Genomic DNA, 14,829 nt, shown 5'->3' on the forward strand with positions numbered 1-14,829 from the left:
CAAGATAAAGGGCTAAAACTTACTTGGCAGGACCATCAGCCTAGTCCCCCTTCCAAAGAAAACCTTGCCATATCCACTGTTAGACACAGTCCTTTCTGTCTTGACAAAAACATGCCTAACCATTTGTATCAGCTTCCTTTGAAAAGCTAAATCACTAGACTTTAGGATTAAAATATAACAGTTGCTATGGCCGGATTGTCAAATCTTCTTCTTTTTTAATATCTCAAATCAATGTGTGAACAGTGTGGCACCTAATGAAATTAATCATAATTATTACATTCAATCAACTCATGTATTTCTAGAAATAATACATATTTATATTAGATTACAGTCCATCGCCATTCAACTATTCCAAGATTGTCAAACCTTTTTATGGCTTTTTGATGCCAACAAATTTAAAAGTTAAATTCATTGTTGTGCCATATCACAAATGGGCTAAAGAGAAGCTCCCATATATCCAGAATCACTGCCTGGCTTGTTCCTCTTTGAAGGAGACTGGGCAACTTTGGAGAATAATTGAAGAAAGAGAGACTTTTCAGTCTGCAAAAGCTTATGCTGTTCGCTAACATTTGTCAAGTGGAAAAGGTGCTATCGGAGTACTTCTCTTATAGTGCAAAAAGTAATTGTAACATTCATTGCAGAGTTTACTCGCTTTGATCAAGAAATTAGCCCTGTCTCAAAAAGAAGGGAAAAGGAAAGAGGAAGGAGAAGGAAAAAGCAATCAGAAAAAGGGAAGGGAAAAAGAATAAAGAAACAGAAAATAAAGGGAGGATACCAAGAGGAAGAGAGAGAGAAAAGAAAAAAGAAAGATGAAAGAAAGAGAGAGAGAGAGAAAATGAAAGGAAAGAAAGAAATATAGACAGGAAAGAAGGACGGAAAGAAACAAAAGAAAGAGAGAGATAACAAAAGAAAGAATGAAAGAAAGAAATAAAGAAGGATGTCAGGAAAAAAGAAAAAGGAAGAGAAAGAAAGGATGAAATAAAAGAGAAAAAAGAAAGAAAAGGGGAGATGAAAGAGAAAGAAAGAAAGAAAAGGAAAGAAAGAATAAGATAAAATGGAAAGAAGGAAGGAAACAAAATAAACCAACAGAAAGAAAGAAAGAAAGAGAAAGAAAGAAAGAACAAAAGAAAAAGGAAGGAAAGGTGAGAGAAAAAAGAAAAATGAAGAGAAAGAGAGATAGAGAAAGAAAGAGAGAGAGAGAAAAAAAGAGAGACAGAAAGAGAGAGAGAGAGAGAGAGAGGAGAGAGAGAGAGAGAGAGAGAGAGAGAGAGAGAGAGAGAGAGAGAGAAAGCTTGAATTACTTTAAAAATGTATCCCCATAATATCACTCACTTGGTAGAACCTGCAGTTTCGTCCCATCACCAAAAGTGAGTTTGCTGCTTCCTCCTCCATATTAAACACATTGGTTCAACCCTTTGCAATATCTCTGCCTCCAGTTATCTCCACACTGTTCATTACTTAGTTTACCAGCCTGATGAGCAAATGGATTGACAGGATTGTTTCCATATCTAGAGCCGCCAGTGACCTTAACCCCATGAAGGCCTTTCTACTTTAGGTGGGCCTGGCTCAGAGGCTACACCAGGAGACCTGTAGGATAACTGTAGAACTGAACCATAACAGATAATAGGAGCCAACCCTCTGGCACTGACCACAACAGTGGAAATAATGGACAGAAACCTACTTGGCATGACAACCAGCCTGGTCCCACTTCCAAAGAACACCTTTTCTAATCCAGATGATGCACAGTGCTTTCTGCCTTAACAAAAACATGGCTTCCTATTTGTAGCAGCAGGTAGAATTTCCCTTTGAAAAACTAAACCTCTAGACTTTAGGATTAAAATGCCAAACACTGTCCCCACTGGAAATCTGAAGGAACATTTGACAGCTGTAGGTATAAAATATCTTTCTTCGTGGTCTAATATCTTCTTTGGAGGCCTGAATCTACTCTGGCCTTTCCATCAATTCATATCCATTCAGACATTTCAAAGACTCTTACTTATAGGGCCATCCATCTGACTGGTCTGTTTAGAAAAAAGACCTTATAATTAAACATATTTTTTTTCTTCTTGTGATGGCTAATGACTCGTTCAAAGTTATTGAAGTGGTTATGGAAGCTACCCAGTGGAAAAAGACTAGTTCCAACAGAATGAGGGAATATATGTTAGAAATAAATGAGAAGAAAGAAAGAAAAGAGAAAGAAAGAATGAAGGAGGGAGGGAGGGAGGGAGGGAAGGGAGGAAGAAGGAAGGAAGGAAGGAAGGAAGGAAGGAAGGAAGGAAGGAAGGAAGGAAAGAAGGAAGGAAGATGTTAGCTTTGATAATCACTGAGGATATATATAAATTTGGGGTGGGATGAGCAAGGAAGGGACCTTCTTCTGTAGATATACAATAGATATAGAATTCTTTTTTTTTTTGCTTTTTCCAAACCAGTATTGAATACAAATTAACCAAAGTTACTAATTACTATAAAACTTAAAGTATTGACCATAATGTAAAAATAATGGTGATAAGAACAAATTATTATCGTTACAACTGTGAGTACAACTGTTATTACACAATTAAAGATATTAAAACGAATAGCAGGCAATGTAGCACAAAGAATTATAAAAGCTAAATATGTGAGCCAATATAGAAGGCTGTAAAACTACAAATATATGTGTGTTGTTTTTTTTGGTGTTTGTTGTTGTTGTTTCTGTTTTTAAAGGTTAAAATGCTTAATAAAAACTATTTTTTTTAAAAAAGGAAGGAAAGAAGGAAGAAAAAAGAAAGAATCATTCCCCCACTCTGTAAGGACTACAACTCCTCCACCCTGTAGATATACTGAATCACAGCATCATTAAAAGAGCTGTCACTGTCTCCTACAATGCAAATTCTAATAGTTGTGAAGACACTTATGGAAACTATCCAGGTCTAATAGACTAGTAACAATAGGCTAAATGACCAGAACTAGATGGATAAGAAAGAAAGAAGGAAAGAAAGAAAGAAAGAAAGAAAGAAAGAAAGAAAGAAAGAAAGAAGAAAGAACAAAAATAAAGAAAGAAGAAAGAAGAAGGGAGGGAGGGAGGGAGGGAGGGAGGAAGGAAGGAAGGCTAAATGACCAGAACTAGATGGATAAGAAAGAAAGAAAGAAAGAAAGAAAGAAAGAAAGAAAGAAAGAAAGAAAGAAAGAAGAAAGAACAAAAATAAAGAAAGAAGAAAGAAGAAGGGAGGGAGGGAGGGAGGGAGGGAGGGAGGGAGGAAGGAAGGAAGGCTAAATGACCAGAACTAGATGGATAAGAAAGAAAGAAGGAAAGAAAGAAAGAAAGAAAGAAAGAAGAAAGAACAAAAATAAAGAAAGAAGAAAGAAGAAGGGAGGGAGGGAGGGAGGGAGGGAGGAAGGAAGGCTAAATGACCAGAACTAGATGGATAAGAAAGAAAGAAAGAAAGAAAGAAAGAAAGAAAGAAAGAAAGAAAGGAGAAAAACAAATCAAGAACAAAAACAAAGAAAGAAGAAAGGGGGGAGGGAGGGAGGGAGGAAGACTCACTGAGGATGCCTAAAAATGTGGGGGATGGGATGAACAAGGAAGAGACCCCCTTGTGCTGACCACAATGGTCCAAGGTAACTTACTTGGCTTGATGACCAGCCTAGTCCCACTTCCAAAGAAAATCTTATCATTTCCAGTGTTAGACACAGTGATTTCTGCCTTAGCAAAAACATGCCTTCCTATTTCTATCAGCCAGCATAGCTTCTTTTAGAAAAGCTAAATCTTTAGACTTTAAGACTAAAGACTCAATTCTTAGACTCTGGAAGCTTAATTTGAACATCTGTACTTATCAAAGAAAGAAAGAAAAAAGATAGATAGGTAGGTAGGTAGGTAGGTAGGTAGGTAGGTAGGTAGGTAGATAGATAGATAGATAGATAGATAGATAGATAGATAGATAGATAGATAGATAGATGATAGATAGATGATAGATAGATAGATAGATAGATAGATAGATAGATAGATAGATAGATAGATAGATATAAAAAGGGAGGAAGGGAGGGGGGAAAGAATGGAAAGAAACAGAAAAAAGGATATTTTCTCTGCAGCGATTATTATTTTAAGAAACCTTCCTGTGTAGAGTGAAAAGATAAAACTTACTTGGCAGGACAACCAGCCTAGTCCCACTTCCAAAGATGACCATATTCAAATTGTTATACACAGTGCTTTTTGCCTTGACAAAAACATGACTTCCTATTTCTATCAGCCAGCATAACTAAATCTCTAAACTTTAGGACTCAAATGCGCAGGACTCACTTCTTGGAGATCAGAAACTTCATTTGGACATCCGCAATTATTGAATACCATTTCTTTCAAAGAACTTAAAAAATAACTGGAACCAGGATAAAAGAAAGGAAGGAAGGAAGGAAGGAAGGAAGGAAGGAAAGAAAGAAAGAAAGAAAGAAAGAAAGAAAGAAAGAAAGAAAGAAAGAAAGAAAGAAAGAAAGAAAGCTGGAATTGCTTAAAATCGAAAGTCATCATTGAATGTAATTACATGAAGGTCTTCCTTGTAGAGGCCAAGAGATGGATAAGATCATTGGAGAGCTGGACCATGCCAGATAATATGAGCTAAGACAGCACCCACTTGCACTGACCACCACAGCAGAAATAAAGACCAAAAACTTACTTGGCGTTGACAACCAGCCTGGTGCCACTTCCAAAGGTGACCTTCCCGGTCCCACTGTTATACACAATGCTTTCTGTCTTAACAAATACATGTCTTCTTACTTCTACTAGCAGCTAGGACCTTCTCTTAATCAAAATAAAGACTTTAGGAATCAAATATCAAGGACTGTAGCCACTGGAATCTGAATCAACATTTAGACATCTGTAGTTATAATATTCTTTTCTTTGTGCTCTAGTTTCTTTTTTTGGATGAGTGAATCTCCACTCTGGCCTTACCATCCGTTAATTTCCAGACTCTTTTCAGTCACTTCAATACTTTTTTTTACAATCCTCCTCCAATTGGTCTGTTCAGAAAAAGACCTTGGAGTGTACCATTTGATTCTGAGATGCCTAGGAACTAATTGATAGTTACTGACATGCTTATGGAAGCTATCCAGGTGTAATAGACTGAATACGCTGTATGTTAGAAATAGATGGGAAAGAGGAAGGGAGGGAGGGAGGGAGTCTGGGAAGAAGGAAGGAAGGGTGAAAGAAAGAGAAAAAGAGAAAGAAGGAAGGAAGGGAAAAAGGAAGGAAGGAAAGAAAGAAATTAATATAGAAAGAAAAATAGTTTTGATAATTACAGTTACTGTCATAACAAATACATGTCTTCCTACTTCTACTAGCAGTTACTTCAAGACACTAATTTACAATGCTCATCAAATTTATTTATTTATTCAGAAAATGACTTTGTAAACACAATGACTATATTGTATTCTTTAAGCTCAATTAAAAAATGTGCAACTTCTTAGCATCCAGCAACAATTATTATTATAAAGGACTCTCTGGTATCAACCAGAAGGACAAGATAAAGGGCTAAAACTTACTTGACAGGACCATCAGCCTAGTCCCACTTCCAAAGAAAACCTTGCTATATCCACTGTTAGACACAGTGCTTTCTGTCTTGACAAAAACATGCTTTCCCATTTGTATCAGCTTCCTTTTGAAAAGCTAAATCACCAGACTTTAGGATTAAAATATAACAGTTGCTATGGCCGGATTGTCAAATCTTCTTCTTTTTTAATATCTCAAATCAATGTGTGAACAGTGTGGCACCTAATGAAATTAATCATAATTATTACATTCAATCAACTCATGTATTTCTAGAAATAATACATATTTATATTAGATTACAGTCCATCGCCATTCAACTATTCCAAGATTGTCAAACCTTTTTATGGCTTTTTGATGCCAACAAATTTAAAAGTTAAATTCATTGTTGTGCCATATCACAAATGGGCTAAAGAGAAGCTCCCATATATCCAGAATCACTGCCTGGCTTGTTCCTCTTTTGAAGGAGACTGGGCAACTTTGGAGAATAATTGAAGAAAGAGAGACTTTTCAGTCTGCAAAAGCTTATGCTGTTCGCTAACATTTGTCAAGTGGAAAAGGTGCTATCGGAGTACTTCTCTTATAGTGCAAAAAGTAATTGTAACATTCATTGCAGAGTTTACTCGCTTTGATCAAGAAATTAGCCCTGTCTCAAAAAGAAGGGAAAAGGAAAGAGGAAGGAGAAGGAAAAAGCAATCAGAAAAAGGGAAGGAAAAAAGAATAAAGAAACAGAAAATAAAGGGAGGATACCAAGAGGAAGAGAGAGAGAAAAGAAAAAGAAAGATGAAAGAAAGAGGGAGAGAGAAAATGAAAGGAAAGAAAGAAATATAGACAGGAAAGAAGGACGGAAAGAAACAAAAGAAAGAGAGAGATAACAAAAGAAAGAATGAAAGAAAGAAATAAAGTAGGATGTCAGGAAAAAAGAAAAAGGAAGAGAAAGAAAGGATGAAATAAAAGAGAAAAAAGAAAGAAAAGGGTAGATGAAAGAGAAAGAAAGAAAGAAAAGGAAAGAAAGAATAAGATAAAATGGAAAGAAGGAAGGAAACAAAATAAACCAACAGAAAGAAAGAAAGAGAAAGAAAGAAAGAACAAAAGAAAAAAGGGAAGGAAAGGTGAGAGAAAAAAGAAAAATGAAGAGAAAGAGAGATAGAGAAAGAAAGAGAGAGAAAGAAAAAAAGAGAGACAGAAAGAGAGAGAGAGAGAGAGAGAGAGAGAGAGAGAGAGAGAGAGAGAGAGAGAGAGAGAGAGAGAGAGAGAGAGAGAAAGCTTGAATTACTTTAAAAATGTATCCCCATAATATCACTCACTTGGTAGAACCTGCAGTTTCGTCCCATCACCAAAAGTGAGTTTGCTGCTTCCTCCTCCATATTAAACACATTGGTTCAACCCTTTGCAATATCTCTGCGTCCAGTTATCTCCACACTGTTCATTACTTAGTATACCAGCCTGATGAGCAAATGGGTTGACAGCTTTGTTTCCAAATCTAGAGCCGCCAGTGACCTTAACCCCATGAAGGCCTTTCTACTTTAGGTGGGCCTGGCTCAGAGGCTACACCAGGAGACCTGTAGGATAACTGTAGAACTGAACCATAACAGATAATAGGAGCCAACCCTCTGGCACTGACCACAACAGTGGAAATAATGGACAGAAACCTACTTGGCATGACAACCAGCCTGGTCCCACTTCCAAAGAACACCTTTTCTAATCCAGATGATGCACAGTGCTTTCTGCCTTAACAAAAACATGGCTTCCTATTTGTAGCAGCAGGTAGAATTTCCCTTTGAAAAACTAAACCTCTAGACTTTAGGATTAAAATGCCAAACACTGTCCCCACTGGAAATCTGAAGGAACATTTGACAGCTGTAGGTATAAAATATCTTTCTTCTAATATCTTCTTTGGAGGCCTGAATGTACTCTGGCCTTTCCATCAATTCATATCCATTCAGACATTTCAAAGACTCTTACTTATAGGGCCATCCATCTGACTGGTCTGTTTAGAAAAAAGACCTTGTAATTAAACATTTTTTTTTCTTCTTGAGATGGCTAATGACTCGTTCAAAGTTATTGAAGTGGTTATGGAAGCTACCCAGTGGAAAAAGACTAGTTACAACAGAATGAGGGAATATGTGTTAGAAATAAATGAGAAGAAAGAAAGAAAAGAGAAAGAAAGAAAGAAAGAAGGAAGGAAGGAAGGAAGGAAGGAAGGAAGGAAGGAAGGAAAGAAGGAAGGAAGGAAGGAAGGAAGATGTTAGCTTTGATAATCACTGAGGAGATATATAAATTTGGGGTGGGATGGGCAAGGAATGGACCTTCTTCTGTAGATATACAGTAGATATAGAATTCTTTTTTTCTGCTCTTTCCAAACCAGTATTGAATACAAATTAACCAAAGTTACTAATTACTATCAAACTTAAAGTATTGACCATAATGTAAAAATAATGGTGATAAGAACAAATTATTATCGTTACAACTGTGAGTACAACTGCTTTACACAATTACAGATATTAAAACTGTTAGGAAAGCAATGTAGTATAGAGAATTATAAAAGCTAAATATGTAAGCCAATACAGAAGGCTGTAAAACTACAAATATAGTTATGTGTCTTGTTTTTTTCAGTGTTTGTTGTTGTTGTTGTTTCTGTTTTTAATGGTTCAAATGCTTAATAAAAACTATTTTTTTATAAAAAAGGAAGGAAAGAAGGAAGAAAAAAAGAAAGAAGGGATTCCCCCACTCTGTAAGGACTACAACTCCTCCATCCTGTAGATATACTGAATCACAGCATCATTAAAAGAGCTGTCACTGTCTCCTACAATGCAAATTCTAATAGTTGTGAAGACACTTATGGAAACTATCCAGGTCTAATAGACTAGTAACAATAGGCTGAATGACCAGAACTAGATGGATAAGAAAGAAAGAAAGAAAGAAAGAAAGAAAGAAAGAAAGAAAGAAAGAAAGAAAGAAAGAAGAAAGAACAAAAATAAAGAAAGAAGAAAGAAGAAGGGAGGGAGGGAGGGAGGAAGACTCCCTGAGGATGCCTAAAAATGTGGGGGATGGGATGAGCAAGGAAGAGACCCCCTTGTGCTGACCACAATGGTCCAGGGTAACTTACTTGGCTTGATGACCAGCCTAGTCCCACTTCCAAAGAAAATCTTATCATTTGCATTGTTAGACACAGTGATTTCTGCCTTAGCAAAAACATGGCTTCCAACTTCTATCAGCCAGCATAGCTTCTTTTAGAAAAGCTAAATCTCAAATTTTAAGACTAAAGACTCAATTCTTAGACTCTGGAAGCTTAATTTGAACATCTGTACGTATCAAAGAAAGAAAGAAAAAAGATAGATGATAGATAGATTGATGATAGATAGATAGATAGATAGATAGATAGATAGATAGATAGATAGATAGATAGATAGAGGATAGATAGAGATAGATAGATAGATAGATAGATAGATGATAGATAGATAGATAGATAGATAGATAGATAGATAGATAGATAGATAGATAGATGATAGATAGATAGATAGAGATAGATAGATGATAGATAGATAGATAGATAGATAGATAGATAGATAGATAGATAGATAGATAAAAAAGGGGAGGAAGGGAAGGGGGAAAGAATGGAAAGAAAAAGAAATAAGGATATTTTCTCTGCAACAATTATTACTTTAAGAAACCTTCCTGTGTAGAGTGAAAAGATAAAACTTACTTGGCAGGACAACCAGCCTAGTCCCACGTCCAAAGATGACCTTATTCAAATTGTTATACACAGTGCTTTCTGCCTTGACAAAAACATGACTTCCTATTTCTATCAGCCAGCATAACTAAATCTCAAAACTTTAGGACTGAAATGTGCAGGACTCACTTCTTGGAGATCAGAAACGTCATTTGGAAATCCGGAGGAGACAAAGAGGAAGAGAGAGACAAAAAGAGAGAGAAAAGAAAAAGAAAGATGAAAAAAGGAGAGAGAAAAGGAAAGGAAAGAAAGAAATATAGAAAGGAAAGAAGGACGGAAAGAAACAAAAGAAAGAGAGATAACAAAAAAAGGATGAAATAATGAAATAAAGAAGTAAAGAAAGATGTCAGGAAAAAAGAAAGAGAAAGAAAGGATGAAATAAAAGAGAAAAAAGAAAAAAGGAAGATGAAAGAGAAAAAAAGAAAGAAGGAAAGAAAGATGTCAGGAAACAAGAAAAAGGAAGAGAAAGAAAGGATGAAATAAAAGAGAAAAAAGAAAAAAACGAAGATGAAAGAGAAAGAAAGAAAAAGATAAAAAGGAAAGAAGAAAGGAACCAAAATAAACTGACAGAGATAAAGAAAGAAAGGAAGGAAAGAAAGAAAGAGAAAGAAAGAAAGAAAGAAAGAAAGAAAGAAAGAACCAAAAAAGGGAAAGAAAGATGACAGAAAAAAGAAAAAGGAAGAGAAAGAGAGAGAAGGAAAGAGAAAGAAAGAAAACAGAGAGACAAAAAAGAGAAAGAAGGAGAGAGAGAGAGAGAGAGAGAGAGAGAGAGAGAGAGAGAGAGATTGAGAGAGAGAGAGAAAGCTTGAATTACTTTAAAAATGTATCCCCATAATACCACTCACTTGGTAGAACCTGCAGTTTCGTCCCAGCACCAAAAGTGAGTTTGCTGCTTCCTCCTCCATATTAAACACATTGGTTCAACCCTTTGCAATATCTCTACCTACAGTTATCTCCACACGGTTCACTCCTTAGTATACCAGCCTGATGAGCAAATGGGTTGACAGCTTTGTTTCCAAATCTAGAGCCTCCATTGACCTTAACCCCATGAAGGCCTTTCTACTTTAGGTGGGCCTGGCCCAGAGGCTACACCAGGAGACCTGTAGGATAACTGTAGAACTGAACCACAAGAGATAATAGGAGCCAACCCTCTGGCACTGACCACTACGGTGGAAATAATGGACAGAAACCTACTTGGCATGACAACCAGCCTGGTGCCACTTCCAAAGAACACCTTTTCGAATCCAGATGATGCACAGTGCTTTCTGCCTTAACAAAAACATGCCTTCCTATTTGTAGCAGCAGGTAGAATTTCCCTTTGAAAAACTAAACCTCTAGACTTTAGGATTAAAATGCCAAACACTGTCCCCACTGGAAATCTGAAGGAACATTTGACAGCTGTAGGTATAAAATATCTTTCTTCGTGGTCTAATATCTTCTTCGGAGGCGTGAATCTACTCTGGCCTTTCCATCAATTCATGTCCATTCAGACATTTCAAAGACTCTTACTTACAGGGCCATCCATCCGACTGGTCTGTTTAGAAAAAAGACCTTGTAATTAAACATATTTTTTTCTTCTTGAGATGGCTAATGACTCGTTCAAAGTTATTGAAGTGGTTATGGAAGCTACCCAGTGGAAAAAGACTAGCTACAAAAGAATGAGGGAATATATGTTAGAAATAAATGAGAAGAAAGAAAGAAAAGAGAAAGAAAGAAAGAAAGAAAGAAAGAAAGAAAGAAAGAAAGAAAGAAGGAAGGAAGGAAGGAAGGAAGGAAGGAAGGAAGGAAAAAAGGAGGGAAAGAAGGAAGGAAGGAAGGAAGATGTTAGTTTTGGTAATCACTGAGGATGTATATAAATTTGGGGTGGGATGAGCAAGGAAGGGACCTTCTTCTGTAGATATACAGTAGATATAGAATTCTTTTTTTTTTTTGCTTTTTCCAAACCAGTATTAAATACAAATTAACCAAAGTTACTAATTACTATAAAACTTAAAGTATTGACCATAATGTAAAAATAATGGTGATAAGAACAAATTATTATCGTTACAACTGTGAGTACAACTGCTTTACACAATTACAGATATTAAAACCGTTAGGAAAGCAATGTAGTATAGAGAATTATAAAAGCTAAATATGTGAGCCAATACAGAAGGCTGTAAAACTACAAATATAGTTATGTGTCTTGTTTTTTCTGGTGTTTGTTGTTGTTGTTTCTGTTTTTAAAGGTTAAAATGCTTAATAAAAACTATTTTTTTTAAAAAAGGAAGGAAAGAAGGAAGATAAAAGAAAGAAGGGATTCCCCCACTCTGTAAGGACTACAACTCCTCCATCCTATAAATATACTGAATCACAGCATCATTAAAAGAGCTGTCACTGTCTCCTACAATGCAAATTCTAATAGTTGTGAAGACACTTATGGAAACTATCCAGGTCTAATAGACTAGTAACAATAGGCTAAATGACCAGAACTAGATGGATAAGAAAGAAAGAAAGAAAGAAAGAAAGAAAGAAAGAAAGAAAGAAAGAAAGAAAGAAAGAAAGAAAGAAGAAAGAAAAAGGGGGGAGGGAGGGAGGGAGGGAGGAAGACTCACTGAGGATGCCTAAAATGTGGGGGATGGGATGAGCAAGGAAGAGACCCCCTTGTGCTGACCACAATGGTCCAGGGTAACTTACTTGGCTTGATGACCAGCCTAGTCCCACTTCCAAAGAAAATCTTATCATTTCCAGTGTTAGACACAGTGCTTTCTGCCTTGACAAAAACATGACTTCCTACTTCTATCAGCCAGCATTGCTTCTTTTAGAAAAGCTAAATCTCTAGACTTTAAGACTAAAGACTCAATTCTTAGACTCTGGAAGCTTAATTTGAACATCTGTACGTATCAAAGAAAGAAAGAAAAAAGATAGATAGATAGATAGATAGATAGATAGATAGATAGATAGATAGATAGGTAGGTAGGTAGGTAGGTAGGTAGGTAGGTAGGTAGGTAGGTAGGTAGGTAGGTAGATAGATAGATAGATAGATAGATAGATAGATAGATAGATAGATAGATGATAGATAGATAGATAGATAGATAGATAGATAGATAGATAGATAGATAGATAGATATAAAAAAGGGAGGAAGGGGGGGGAAAGAATGTAAAGAAACAGAAAAAATGATATTTTCTCTGCAGCAATTATTACTTTAAGAAACCTTCCTGTGTAGAATGAAAAGATAAAACTTACTTGGCAGGACAACCAGCCTAGTCCCACTTCCAAAGATGACATTATTCAAATTGTTATACACAGTGCTTTTTGCCTTGACAAAAACATGACTTCCTATTTCTATCAGCCAGCATAACTAAATCTCAAAACTTTACTATTGAAATGCGCAGGACTCACTTCTTGGAGATCAGAAACTTCATTTGGACATCCATACCTATTGAATACCATCATTAGGGCTCTAGTTTCTTTTTCAGAGGTGTGAACCCACTCTCTCCCATTTCTATCCCGGACTTTAGAGGATTTCCAGCTTACTGGGCCATCCAATTTGTTCAGAAAAAGCTCCTATAGATTTATTACAATTTAAATTTCTTTCAAAATTTCTTTCTTTCAAACTGGAACTGGGATAAAAGAAAGGAAGGAAGGAAAGAAAAAAAGAAAGAGGAAAGAAAGAAAGTGGGAAGGAGGGAGGGAAGCGAGGAAGGAAAGAAAGAAAGACAGAAAGAAAGAGGAAAGAGAGAGAAAGAAAGAAAAGGAAAGAAAGAGAGAGAGGGAAAGAAAGAACAAAGAGAGGAAAAGAAAGACAGAGAGAAAGAGAAAAAAGAATAAGAGAAATAAAGAGGAAATAGAGAGAAAGTAGGAAATGAAGAAGGAAGGTAGGAAGGAAGGAAGGAAAGAAGAAAAGAAGGAAGTAAAGAAAACAAAAACAAAAACGAAGAAAGAAATTGAGTGGGAGGGAAGAAAGGAAAGAAAGAAAAAAAGAGGAAGGAGAGAAAGAAAGAAAAAAAAAGAGAAAGAGAGAAAGAACAAAGAGAAGAAAAGAAAGAGAGAAAGAACAAAAGAATGAGAAATAAAGGGGAAACAGAGAGAAAGGAGAAAATGAGGAAGGGAGCAAGGAAGGAAACAAGGAAACAAGAAAAGAGGGAAGGAAAGAAAAGAAAAACAACAACAAACAAAAAGCCAAAAGTGCTAACAATTGTTCTAATTTTAAGTAAACCCCTATTGTGCCAATACATCTACATTGGTAGGTCTTTTGAACTGCTTGCAGATCTCTTCCTTGCTTTCTGGAATAAGATCCAACTCAAGAGAAATGACCAAGGGGTCAGTTTACCAAATTTAATTAGGAATATTGATCAGGCATCAGTAGAATATGATGAAGGCCATTGTCCTTCGACACAATTTATTAATGTAAAGAAAAATTAATATTAAAGATTCAAGCAACACTGGTCGACTGTAGCATGCTTCACCTGAAATTTTTTTTTTGACCAAGAAGGATTCTTCTTGGTGCAATTAAGAGAGCGATGATAGTTGGTATTCATGCAGAGGGACTATAATGGATCTCAGCTTTGATTTAATATCTACCAGTTTAATGCAAGTTCTTCGACTTACTTGATTTAAAATGTAGCAGTTGTATTTTCAGAGATTAACATAATCCAAGTTTTATGAGAGTTAGATGGATCTTTGAAGCCTTTTTCCCAGCTCTACAATTCTATGAATCTATGATAAATGGGCAGTCTATCTGTGTCTGTCTGCCTGCCTGCCTGCCTGCCTGCCTGCCTGTCTGTCTATCAACAATATCATCTATCTATCTATCATCTATCTATCTATCATCTATCTATCTATCTATCTATCTATCTATCTATCTATCTATCATCTATCTATCTATCATCTATCTATCTATCTATCTATCTATCTATCTATCTATCTATCTATCTATCTATCATCTATATCTCTATATCATATCATATCTGTCTGTCTCTCTGTCTATCTACAGTATCATCTGTCTGTCTATCTGTCTATAGACAGTATCTATCTACCTATTATATATATAATAGGTAGATATATCATATCATCTATCATCTATCTGAGACCTTGTTTATAGATTATGTCATGTGGGAAGCACCTATTTATCAAGTGGGCCTCAGACTATAATGGATTTTATTATATCAGGAGATCGGCTGAGTTTCATTATGGAGACTATGAAATGAATTGCGACACAAAAAGCTTTCAATGGTAGAGAATTCTAGCTACTACAAATGTGTCATCTTTTTTTAGTTTGTTTTCCCTTCATTCTCTTAAATTTAAACATCTCATTGAGAAGCTGCTGCTTTAAAAGTTTCTGATGAAATAAGTACCTACATTAGTGCAGCTTTCTCAAAGCCCATTCCTTTTAGTTTAGTTTACTTTATTGTCATTGCACATCACATAGTGAAATTAAATGTCATCTTCAGTGACCACTATAACTATAAAACTAAAAACACAAACACACATCCTTCACATTCTATATAATTAAAATTGAAAACCCGATGTTGCATTAACGTTGCTCTCTCTCTATATATATTTTTCCTGCCAGTGTTTCCTTGATGACCAATTTTAACAGGG

Source organism: Natrix helvetica, assembly GCF_964273705.1.
Source record: "Natrix helvetica genome assembly, chromosome: Z".
Lineage (NCBI taxonomy): Eukaryota > Metazoa > Chordata > Lepidosauria > Squamata > Natricidae > Natrix > Natrix helvetica.